A 13,670-nucleotide genomic window follows, 5' to 3' on the forward strand; every position below is an offset into this window, starting at 1 on the left:
CATGTGAGGGGTGTACTCACTTTTGTGAGGTTAACTTTAAGCTCTAACAATATACAGTCTCCTCCAAAACTATTGGAACAGCAAGGCCTATTAATTTTTTTTGTGCTATACACCAACGACATTTTCTTTTGAGATAAAAAGATTGATATGAGACAAAAGTTTATGATTTCAGCTTTTATTTCCTGGTATTTACATTTAGATGTGTTGAACAACATAAAACACAGAACATTTGTATCAGACCACCCAATTTTTAGGCCAGCAAAAGTATAGCTAGAGATCAGTCTTAAAATAAATGAAAGTAAATAACACTTAATATTTGGTTGCATATCCCCTGCTTGCAAGGACTACATCAAGCCCGTGACTCATTGATATCACCAAATTGTTGGTTTATTCTTTTGTGATGCTTTTCCAGGCTTTTACCACAGCCTCTATTAGCTGTTGCTAGCAGGTGAAATGCATGCTCAATTGGGTTAAGGTCTGGTGATAAAAAAAAAATTATGGATACACACCATAGGGGAATCACTGAGAAAAAAAATAATTAGTTATTTTGAAATTATCTTTTCTTGTATGTACAGTGCAAATCTTCCTAGTTGCCCATTACTAATTATTGCTGATGGAGTTTTTGATTCCAGACATAAAGGTGAAACCTGCCTCTGTGCGTCAGTCCTGCACAAATTAAACTCCATCCTTGCATCTGTGTGAATGTGCTTCTGAGAGTTTCTGTGAATTTCCACTCACTTAGCTCTCTCTGGACCACTAACCTCTGACTGGCAATGGCATCTGTACTGTAATAGTGCACAACAATGTTGACTTAATATACCAAAACTCTGTTTACAGTACTGTTTACAATAAACCAGCATTATATGCAATAGTCATACCTCTTGGAGATGTTAAGCATTCGACACCTGCTCGAAGAAACGTAACTCTGAAATGTGATGACAGATTTCTCCTCAGGGAATATTCACTGTGAATCATTTCAGAGCTTTGCTTCTTCCATTATATGGTAGGTGGGTCAATATTTTGTCTAATTATGTTAAGGTTCACTAAAAGTTTTGTTTTATTTTATTGGCACATAGGTTTTATTTTATTCACATAGTGTTGCTTCCTAGTGGGGCACATAGTAGTGGCGCATCCTAGACACTCACTTTGGCAGGCACACATTTTTTTCCATGGGTTTTAGGCCAGCGTAACCGCAGACATATAAATTCATAGATACCTCATTGGCCGCTTTGGCCTGTTGCAGTGATACATCAGCACATCCTCCATATTGATCTGGGCAAGACTGCGCTATAAACAAATACAAGTAAACAGGGCAGCTACAGTTTTTCTGGATAAAAACCACAATAATGTTTACATTTCTCAAATTATTTCAATGGTTTATGAGCTGCGTCAGAGGTCAGGAACCTTTTTAGCTGGCAGAGCCATAAAAGCCAAAAAAAAAATTCTTTAAAGAGAAAAGTAAATTATTATTTTTATTTATTTATTTTTTTTAATGTTTTTTATATATGTCTTCTTCTTCTTATAGTTATTATCTTAACTATTTTTGCATAATTATGAAAAGTAGTAATGCAATAAAGGCTATTTCACATTTTGCATGTTCTTGACCTAACAGCCTAATAGGCCTGTATGTGGCACTTGGACTTCATTTAACCAACTATGATAGATTCATCAAATGGTAAATCAATACAACTTGCTGTACATAAGTGAGAATAAACTGAACACTATTTACCATTAATGTGAATGGTTATTTCCAAATATGCAAATTTGTCTTTCTGTTCGTCTGTCTGTTCGGGCTGGAAAGAACGATACTTGCCATCTTTTTTCTTTTAGCCATTTCACCTTTGTTTAAAAAACTGGAAATAGACTGGCTATGTAGTTTTCAACCGATTTATGAATTAGCATAAGCATAGATTTGGCTTATTTTTCTTAGTTAATAATGGTGGCTACAATCTCTAATGTAATATAATTTAATGTACATGAAATGTGCATTTTTTTCATTGTGGAAATGGCTTTTTCTGTTTTACTGTCTGTGTATTTGTATGTCTATAAGCGTAACAGATATTGCATCATCAGGCAGGCATGGCCTATTTTGAGAATCTATATAGGTTAACAGTCATGCGCAGTTTGGGAAAAAAAAAGCCATTTGCTGCAGATACTTGTCTGTCTGTGATCACAAGGGTTTCATGCCAAATATCATTTCCATTCACAACGCTATAACTTCAGATGGCTGTCCGTGATTGCAAAGGTTTCATGTTTGAAAAATACTATTCAGTTATAAAATGCTTAATTGTTTCACTTCAATAAGCGCAAAGTCTTACTGACTTTACATCAATTCTATCATGTGTCCTATCATACAAGACAAAAAATTTGCAGTGAAAACTTAGTTCTTTTTTAACCTCAGTGTTGTTTCCACTGTTGTTGCTCCATTATGAAAAAAACAAACAAACTCATAATTATTCACACTTTCATACTCACCTTTATTTACACAGAAAGAGCAAAGTTGACAGTTTGAAGAACGAGTTGATTCAAGATTTACAGGATTTCTTTTAAACATTTAAAAAAAAGTTATGACTTTACTGGTACCGGTATATTTTGTCCTACACACATCGTACAGCATACATACGGTATCTCACAAAAGTATGTACTCCCCTCAGATTTTTGTAAATATTTGATTATATATTTTAATGTGACAACACTGAAGAAATGACACTTTGCTACAATGTAAAGCAGTGAGTGTACAGCTTGTATAACAATGTAAATTTGCTGTCCCCTCAAAATAACTCAACACACAGTCATTAATGTCTAAACTGCTGGCAACAAAAGTGAGTACACCCCTAAGTGAAAATGTCCAAATTGGGCCCAAAGTGTCAATATTTTGTGTGGCCACCATTATTTTCCAGCACTGCCTTAACCCTCTTGAGCATGGAGTTCACCAGAGCTTCACAGGTTGCCACTGGAGACCTCTTCCACTCCTCCATGACGACATAACAGAGCTGGTGGATGTTTCAGACCTTGTTCTCCTCCACCTTCCGTTTGAGGATGCCCCACAGATGCTCAATAGGGTTTAGGTCTGGAGACATGCTTGGCCAGTCCATCACCTACACCCTCCGCTTCTTTAGCAAGGCAGTGTTCATCTTGGAGGTGTGTTATCATGCTGTAATACTGCCCTGCGGCCCAGTCTCCGAATGGAGGGGATAATGCTCTGCTTCAGTATGTCACGGTACATGTTGGCATTCATGGTTTCCTCAGTGAACTGTAGCTCCCCAGTGCCAGCAGCACTCATGCAGCCCCAGACCATGACACTCCAACCACCATGCTTTACTGTAGGCAAGACACACTTGTCTTTGTAGTCCTCACCTGGTTGCCGCCACACACGCTTGACACCATCTGAACCAAATAAGTTTATCTTGGTCTCATCAGACCACAGGACATGGTTCCAGTAATCCATGTCCTAGTCTGCTTGTCTTCAGCAAACTGTTTGCGGGCTTTCTTGTGCATCATCTTTAGAAGAGGCTTCATTCTGGGAAGACAGCCGTGCAGACCAATTTGATGCAGTGTGTGGCGTATGGTCTGAGCACTGACATGCTGATCCCCCACCCCTTCAACCTCTGCAGCAATGCTGGCAGCACTCATACGTCTATTTCCCAAAGACTACCTCTGGATATGATGCTGAGCATGTGCACTCAACTTCTTTGGTCGACCATGGCAAGGCCTGTTCTGAGTGGAACCTGTCCTGTTAAACCGCTGTATGGTCTTGGCCACCGTGCTGCAGCTCAGTGTCAGGGTCTTGGCAATCTTCTTATAGCTTAGGCCATCTTTATGTAGAGCAACAATTCTTTTTTCAGATCCTCAGAGAGTTCTTTGCCATGAGGTGCCATGTTGAACTTCCAGTGACCAGTATGAGGGAGTGTGAGAGTGATGACACCAAATTTAACACACCTGCTCCCCATTCACACCTGAGACCTTGTAACACTAAGTCACATGAAACCGTGGAGGGAAAATGGCTAATTGGGCCCAATTTGGACATTTTCACTTAGGGGTGTACTCACTTTTGTTGCCAGCGGTGTAGACAATAATGGCTGTGTGTTGAGTTATTTTGAGGGGACAGCAAATTTACACTGTTACACAAGCTGTACACTCACTACTTTACATTGTAGCAAAGTGTAATTTCTTCAGTGTTGTCACATGAAAAGATATAATCAAATATGTACAAAAATGTGAGGGACTTTTGTGAGATACTGTACATCAGTGATCATGGGAATACCCATGCAAAAAACAAAGTATTCTGCACATGTTCGGTGACCTGTCATTTTTTTGTAAGGGGTCTTTGTCGTGGTAGTTAGACCATCAGAAGCACGTTAGCTTCCAACGGGGTCGGACGCATTTACATTGCTCTTCCTACTAGAATGCAGAGTGAGTTGGAGAGACACATGCGACATATAACACGCTGAAAGTGCTCTATATGTCTCTACAGGAATAAAAAAAACACCATAAAAAAGACAGACAATTACTTCAGTTAATATTTTAAGGCATGTGTTTTTTTTTGTGGACATTCTAAGGCACTTATTGTGTCTTAGTGTACTAAGCCAATGAGCCCATAATATAAATGCAACTTGTAAAAAAAATTGTTGCATTTATCGGCACATCGGCTTGCCTGTTCTTAGTATTCTTTATCAATAGGGTGGACACGTGATGTGTTCTACACTACCTGTCTACTAGACTATCATCTCCTTCCTCTGATACCAGCAAATGGTCAAGTTATGCATTGATACGATCTCTAACCTCATTCAGAAGTCTTTGAAATTTTTGTTCTGCATAAACATTTTTTTTTCTTGTCCTGTCTACGTGTGTGTTTCTGTCTGGGAAAAGGCACCAAATCTAGAATTTTTTTTAAGGTACTGTTTTTTTTATTTTTGTTTCTCTGGGTGAAGACAGCAATCTTGGATTTCATACTGACACCTATCAATGGGGATGTAGCATCACACTACATAAATTGATATGACGCTAACTTAATGCCTGGCAGCAGGCGCCATGTAGCATTAATTATTGCCAGTCGGCGTGTGATGCTAACTTAACGTGGCGTTTATGCCTAGCTACGTTATCTTGACACCTGGTGGTGATTAGAAAACGTTGTTTTTAAACTTAAAATGGCGTAATGATGCACGTGAATAATGAGCCATGTGGTTTTCCATACCAAACATAGTCATATAATGTGTATCAAAGCAGTTGACATCATTGAAGCTGTGCATGTGTGAATAAAAAAAATTTAAGAAAAGTAGCGAGAAGTATGTAGTCAAATGTAACGGAGTAGGGATGCAACGAATGTTCGGCACCCGAAATTATTCGGCCGAAAATAGCAAAAAAAGCACTTTCGGTGTTCGAATAATAAGTGAAATGGCTGAATAAATTTGACCGAACAGTAACGTGTTTGATGACGCGCCAAATAGCCTAGCAACCAGAGTGAGATGCGCGAATTTCCGGCAGTGCACTCAGAGCGATGAGGGGGCGCACGCGTGCAAGAATGCATGCTCTTCGGATGTTGGCAACCGTGACATTGTTTACTGTGGACACGTGCGTTTGTTTTTTTTCTGTTTCGGAGTATTCTGTCACGTCGCGAGACGTAAGGGAGTAGAGTATGGAAGCAGGTAAAGACGTATTTATTTAAGGGAACATAACATTAACAACGTATCTAACTACACTATATTTACTATATTACTCCGCGAGGTGTACAGTGCCGCGAGCGGTATATATCCGAAATATAATCAGCCATATATAACCGGATATAACCATATTTATATATAACCGAATATAACCATGTACATTTTTTGCACTCTTGTCAATGCACTTTTTAATGCACTTTTTTGTTGTAGGCTACAGAGTGTTACATTCTTTCAGCAGTCAGTTATAGGCCTAACATAGACTATTCAAGGGGGGCTCAAAGATGACCACATAAAAATATTTTTATTTTACTAATTTATTTATTTAAAGTTATATTGTGCCTTGTTGGTAGCCTTTGCCTGATGGAATGAAAAAAAAATGTTCATTGTTAAATAAATATTTTGAAATTGTAGTTTTTGTAATTAATTTTTTTTCTTTGAAAAGCACGACAAAATAGTAAAAAGCACATTTTGACTATTTAATTTATGCAATGGTGAAAAAAATAGTAAAATAAATGGAAAAAAACGCGAAAAAACGTGTTCGGTATTCAGCCTTTGACCAAGTTTTTCATTATATTCGGTTTCGGCTTCGGCCAAGAATTTTCATTTCGGTGCATCCCTATAATATAAGTACATTTTTAAATCATAAATATACTGGAATAAATGTGAAAAGTATTGTGCATTAAAACTATTCCTATAAGTACAATTTATTTGAAAAAATTACTTAAATACCTGTAACAGAGTAAACATAATGCGTTGCTACCCACCTCTGCTGAGTGATCTAATAAAATCAAAAGGTGCTTAAACAAAGTATTAGTTTAGGGATGTGCAAACTAATGCAACTAAGTTATTGTAAGTTTTCTTATTTTCCGGCTACAAAAGTTTCTGATTGTTTTTCACTTTATTTGTATACTTTGTAATTTCACATTAAAGGTGGGAAAAGATCTGCTATGATTTATCTTAGATTCTTTTTTTTTCTTCTTTTATTTACATCACAGAAACCTCACATTTTAACAGGGTTTTTTTAAAAATTGATTGCAGATATAGATATATAAACATATAAAATTAAAAGGATCAGACATCTTCCAGTTCTTCATTTACTAGTATAGAAAAATGAATTTGAACAATGCCGCTTAATGGCCTTTTAGGAACAGAACGTTTTATGTTAGCAGATGCTTGACCGTCCCCAACCAGGTTAATGTATAAAATAAAATAAAAAATCAGCATCTCCAAATGCCAGGTATTAGAGCCAGAGTGACCAGTTGGGAAGCGAGTTTATTAAAGTTCACTACTACTAATTTTAATTATAAATTCTTTCTATGTCTCGTCTTATGTATGATTTAGACTGTAAAGGTTGAAGTTTCAATAACTAATATACAGTTTATGTATATAATGTAAAATACATAATCTAAATATCAAGGATCAGAAATTTTCCAATTCCTTGGATTTACCGAAAAATCTATTTGAACAAAACAGCTTGTAATGGCCTGACAGACAGTTGTATTTGGTATTTGACATAAATAACAGCTTCCCATGCAGCTCAGGAATTCCCCACTTTCATCCTCTATCTAAACTTCCCCCTAGAGTTTCCAAGGTTAACGTATATAAAAGCAGCTTCACCAAATGCCATGTATCAGATCCAGTGTGACTGAGTGGGACAGGGTTTTATTATCACCAGGAATAAACGATATTATCATTGCTTCAAAATCTTATTCCACTGGTTTAGACATCATTAAGTGACTCATTAGTTTAGACAATGACCAAAACTCTGCTTCTCTTACTCATTGCATTAGTGCTATTGTGTGTGTCCCTTGGAGAAACCAGTAAGTAGAATACAATTTTAGATTTTAGAAATTTGATACACTCACTACTGTACTAAACTATACACAGTATGTCACTGTATGTTTCATTAAATAAATGTGAATCTCCTAATGTATGTATGCCATACTGGGTGGTACATAATTGACAAAGCTGTAATATTAGGCTCAGGTAGCCTCTTGATTAAGTAGAAGTGCTAATTCTAAATCTAAGTAATGCCTAAAACAATAAAAGTACATTACATTATGTAACATTACATTTTATTACATTGCTATATTTTCCTTCTATCTTGCTCTTGGTTTTTTGAATGTTCCTTCCTGCAGTACATACACACATGAATTTTGTGGAATTTTGTGCACTGAATCTAAAGTGTATCAACTTGTGTGCAGGTCCAGTGAGATGCTGTATGAATTTCTCACTAAACCCTTTGCCTCTCAATTGGCTGAAAGACTGCATGCTGTAATGTAAGTAAATATTTAACACTTATCTAAATACAACAGCATTATATTGGTCTGTACATATCCCAAGCACTTTAAATACTGTAGCATGTCTTCTGGAGAGCAGAGAGTCTTAAATATTGTAGTGACACTAATATTACTAAACTGATTTTTACTTATTAATGTTTGGCTCTAGAAAGTTAATTTAGTAACAACTTTTGAGTCAGTTACTCCAGTTTTAGCATAATGGTATATTTATGCATTTAAATAATTCATATATAAATAAACAACATTTTTTTATTTTAACAAATCTAAAAAATGATAGCATGACATAGGCAGGACATAAAAATGAGTGTTTGTATATTGGTTGTTATGTTCCAGGGATTTTGCTAATGAATTATGATGTATTAATTTATTTGAATGAATTTTACTTAATCATGTAATTATGTGTATGAAAGGTGTTTGAATCTTACTTTAGATATGTTATGACTATTAAGCCTCTTCTATCGTGCAAGTTGTTAATTTGTGGTAACTTATTAACACAACACATTAAAGTGATATAAATGTTATGTTAATATCCATTGATTGTGCCTGTTACTGAAGAAAGCCACTAGATGGCACCGTGTTAAGTGTTATGTGACGAATACTATGCAAGGAGTAACGAAGAACACTACCACGTGTTGAAATGGGAAGAGAAAATAAAACAGACATGTTGAGATTGTATGGAGAAGTATTTTTTGTGAATTATTTAACAAAACAGTTATTTTAGTAATGTTAATTGTCTCTTTCCCCCTTTTGCAGATTTACCGTAGTGAAAGATTTGTTCCAATCCTGATTCATCATGGGTTAAAAATGCTGTGAATTACATTAGTAAGTTCATCATTAAACTGATTGGTCTAGAAGTATTTACATCTAGATGTGTTAAAGTTTTATTTTATTCATCAGACCACCCAATTTTTAGGCAAGCAAAAGTATAGGAACAGATAAGTGTTGGTTGCATATTCCTTGCTTGCAATAACTGTGTCAAGCTTGCGATTTATTGAGATCACCAAATTGTTTTTTTTTTTTTTCCCATTTGTGTTACTTTTCCAGGCTTTTACCATAACCTCTTTCAGTTGTTCTTTGTTTCAGGGGGTTTCTCTCTTCAGTCTCCTCTTCAGGAGGTGAAATGCTGCTCAATTGGGTTAAGGTCTAAAAACCTTCCACTTTTTTCCCCCTCAATGAAATCCTTTGTTGAGTTGGCAGTGTGTTTTGAATCATTGTCTTGCTGCATGATAAAGCTCTTGCTGATTAATTTGGATCTCTGTGAATTGGCAGACAAAGTGTTCATGTAAACTTCTGAATTCATTCTGCTGCTACCATCATGAGTCACATCATCAATAAAGATTAGTGAGAATGTTCTAGAAGCAGCCATGCAGCGCCCAAGCTGTGACACCACCTCCACCATGCTCCACCTCCACTGATGAGCTTGTATGTTTTGGATCATGAGCAGATCCTTTCTTTCTCCACACTTTGGCATTTCCATCACTTTGGTAGAGGTTAATCTTGGTTCCAGGACTTTTGTGGCTCATATCTGTAGTTCTTTGCAAATTCCAATCTGGCTTTCTGATTCTTACTGCTGACGAGTGGTTTGCATCTTGTGGTATGGCCTCTATATTTCTGCTCACAAAGTCTTCTTTGACCAAGGAACTTATTGTAGACTTCAGAAAACACAACACTGGGCTGGCCCCCCTCTTCATTAATGGTGAGTGTGTGGAGAAGGTCCACACCGTCCGGTTTCTTGGTGTCCTTATCTCTGCAAACATCTCCTGGACGGACAACATCTCAGCGGTTATCAAGAAAGCTCAAATGCGGCTACACTTCCTGAGGGTTCTCAGGAAGTACAATCTGGACTCCAATCTGCTGCTGATCTTCTACCGCTCGTCCGTCGAGAGCCTGCTGACATACTGTATCACAGTGTGGTACGGTAGCTGCACCGCAGCAGACAGGGAGAGGCTTCAGAGAGTAGTAAGAGCAGCACAGAAGATCATTGGCTGCCCTCTCCCCTCCCTGATGGATATTTACACTTCCAGTTGCCTCAGCAGAGGAAAAACCATCATTAAGGACAGTTCTCACCCTGGCTCTGATCTGTTCAATCTGTTGCCCTCAGGGAGATGTTACAGGTGCATCAAAACAAGGACTAGTAGATTTAAGAATAGTTTCTTCCCGAAAGCTATTACCATTATAAACAAATACATGTACTGAGTCCACAGCATATGTATATAGTGTCTCAAAACTGTGCATTTCATAGTACCTCCCCCATCCACCCCAATATCTATCTTGCATATCTTGTATATCTTGTTTATTTATCTTGTTTATTTATCTGTGTATTTATCTGTTTATTCTTCTTGTTTATTGAATGTACATGTTTGCACGGAACAAAAAGGAGTGGCTCTTAATTTCATTGTACATATGTATAGTGACAATAAAAGGCATTCATTCATTCATTCGAATGGTGGACTGTGATAGCTAACTGCCCTGTGGCTGGTTGTTGATGTCACTAACTGTTGTTTTTGGGTTTTTCTTCACAGCTCTCACAATGTTTCTTTCATAATCTGTGGCTGTTCCTTGTCTGACCCATTCTGTGTCTGTTGCTCAGTACACCAGTGGTTTCTTTCTTTTTCAGGACATTCAGAATTGTTATATTGGCTATGCCCAATGTTTGTGCAATGCCTGTGATTGATTTTCCCTCATTTCTCAGCTTCAAAATGGCTTGCTTTTCTCCCATAGACAGCTCTCTGATCTTCATGTTAGTTTATTCTTTTTAACAACAAATGCAGTCTTCACAGGTGAAACTGAAGGCTAAAACCAAGCGTAGATGTAAATAGCTATTTATAGTTTATACAAGACTAACAGGACACATCTGAGCAACAAGAAACACCTGGCAGTTCCAATATTTTTGCTCACCTGCAAATTATATGGTCTGATACAAAATGTGCTATGTTCTATGTTGTTTAACATGTCTGTAGATACATGCCAGGAAATAAAATGATGAAATAAAATGATGGTTTTATTAAGCTGAAATTCTAAAACAAATTAATTGGCTTTGCCATTCCAGTATATGTGTGTATGTATGTGTGTGTGTGTGTGTGTGAGAGAGAGAGAGAGAGAGAGAGAGAGAGAGAGAGAGAGAGATATTTCATCAAACATGATGCTCTGCATAGTGACAGATACAATTCAGATGCAATTTTGAAAAGCTAAGTAATGCTGCCATATACTGTACTATACTTTTTGAAGAAAAGGGGCTTTTTTCCTAGCCACCCTTCTATGAAAACTATACTTGTTGAATTTGCTGGGACTCTCACTCCTGGGAAGATTGGCAACTGTCTCCATTTCATCCTCACTGCAGAATGGTGAATTTTATGACTACATATTGAAATATATTGTGTTTTTTGTTGTTTGTTTGTTTATAGAAGTTGGTGATAAATAAAAACATTGATATAAGGAGGGTGTACTCCCCCCCCCCCCCCCCCCCCCATGACTGTATATACAGTGCATTTGTTCCAAGTTAGTGTTAAACATAAATTAATAAGAATGGTGTGATTAACCTCTGGTATGCACAGCATTGTACTTGGGCCAGCTCAGTTTGATGTACTACAGCTTTTCACCCTCTAGATGGCACGAAAGTAATCTTTGACGTCAAACGGTTGCCAGTACTGTAAAAAATCATGTGAATTTTCGAATTGAATGTGGACTTTTATTTTCTCCTCTTTTTTCAGTTTTTATCCGTTGCCTCTTTCCACCTAACAGGTGAATTTCCACTATTACATGACAGTCAAAAGAACGATGTTAACAGTAGGCTATTCCAAGCACTGTTAATTCATTTATATATGCTATTCTTTCATGCTTAGAAGATTCAGGATATTTAGTAAGCTGATGATTGCATTTAGTTGTGTGGTACCAGAATAAATGCAGTGGAGGTAAGAAACAGTGCCTGAACCTGTGGGTCTGGTGATTTAATAAATTGCCCCAAAATTACCAGGAGGTAATGAATACATCTGTGTGGTTGGCCAGAAGGAACGTGCAATCAAAACATTGTGGTGACACCCAAATTAGCAAACAAACTGCATGTTAAATTGTTGAGACTTAAACTACATAAACGAGTCTCTGAAATAAACTTTTTCTAGCCATATTCACATCTGAAAGTCTTATTTTACTTTTTCTGATGAACATGGGTGACAGTGGTGCAAGGCAGAGCACTGCCATATCTCCAGGGTCCCAAGTTCAGTCCTGAGTTTGGGTCGCTGTCAGTGTGGAGTTTCTGTGTATGCTCTCCCTGTGTCTGTATGGGTTTCCTCCGGGTTCTCTAGTTTCCTCCCAATTCCCTTAAACATGCCAGTAGGTTGATTGGATATGTTAAATTGCCTCCGGGTATGAATGTGTATGCGTGATGAAAGAATGAATGATGAGCATGATTTTGTTTCTCTCTCTACAGAGATTGCCTTTTGCTAAATTAATGAATTAATTAATTCAGTAACTGCTTTATCGTTGTCAGGATCATGGTGCCTCCAGAGCCTGGGAACACTTTTGACCATCTTTATTTACTTGGCTCGAGGTGGGAATACAAGATGGATAGGTTTATTGTAGGGCACCAAGCAAATTCACACACTCATTCATACCTAGGGAAATCCATATCGTGATCAATGTACTGAGGGAAAAATAGCATTGGTATGAGCTTTGAAGACATAATACAGTGTATGTCTGAAGAAAATGGCTAGCAGCATCAGCAGAGAAAAAACACCATAGACACTGACTCTCTTAACTGCAACCATCTGGCAAGTGGTACAGAGTGATTCGATCCCACAAATACAAAATGAAAAACAGCTTTTCCCCTAAAGCTGTGGCCTCCATCAAACTCCTCTAAAGTAGTGTTAAAGGACTGATCAAACCCCCTCTTCTCGACAAACTGCAAGCAGAGCCACTTTACATATCCATAAATATTTAGTACCACTTATCCTACACAGGGTCGCAGGAAGCTTTGAACCTAACCCAGGGAACTCAAGGAACAAGGCAGGAGACATGCTGGACAGGGTGCCAACCCATTACAGGGCACAACTGAACACACACTTACACACTACAAACAATTTAAAGATGCCAGTCAGGCTATAATGCATGTCTTTTGAATGAGGGAGGAAACCGGAGTACCCGGAGGAGGCCCCGAGGCACAGAGAGAACATGCAAGCCCTGCACACACAGTTTGGAGCCGGGAATCGTACCTCCAGCCCTAGAGGTGTGAGGCAAACGTTAAACAGCATTCAAGTCATCCTGGGAATTTGTATTTATAAAATGGGAAGTTGTAACTATAATGTCAGTTGTGTTCAAGTCACTTTGGTACAAGATGACAGTGTGCCTTCTCTTATTTATCTACACAAAAAATACAGTTTTTTTTTTAACTCTTAGAAAATGAAGAACAAATGCACCTCAGGTGTGTTTTGCCTTTTTGTGTTTTTAATACATTTATGAAGCCACTTTATCGTTGCATATTATATCGTAATTGTACAATGCTATTGTACTTTGTGCAGGAAATTAGCTTGTTGTTTTGTAAATAAACAATAAAATAAGCTAGTTTCATATTTATTGTTATTTATTATTTTGCTACTCACGCCTGTGTAAATAATGTAAATTTTTCGTTTTGATGTGTTTGTGTGAGAGTCACACAAATGTCGCTGTACGCAAGTATAATTACAATAAAAATTTTGTACAACACATGATAATACTT

The sequence above is a fragment of the Ictalurus punctatus genome, chromosome 20, assembly GCF_001660625.3.
Source record: "Ictalurus punctatus breed USDA103 chromosome 20, Coco_2.0, whole genome shotgun sequence".
NCBI classification, from domain to species: domain Eukaryota; kingdom Metazoa; phylum Chordata; class Actinopteri; order Siluriformes; family Ictaluridae; genus Ictalurus; species Ictalurus punctatus.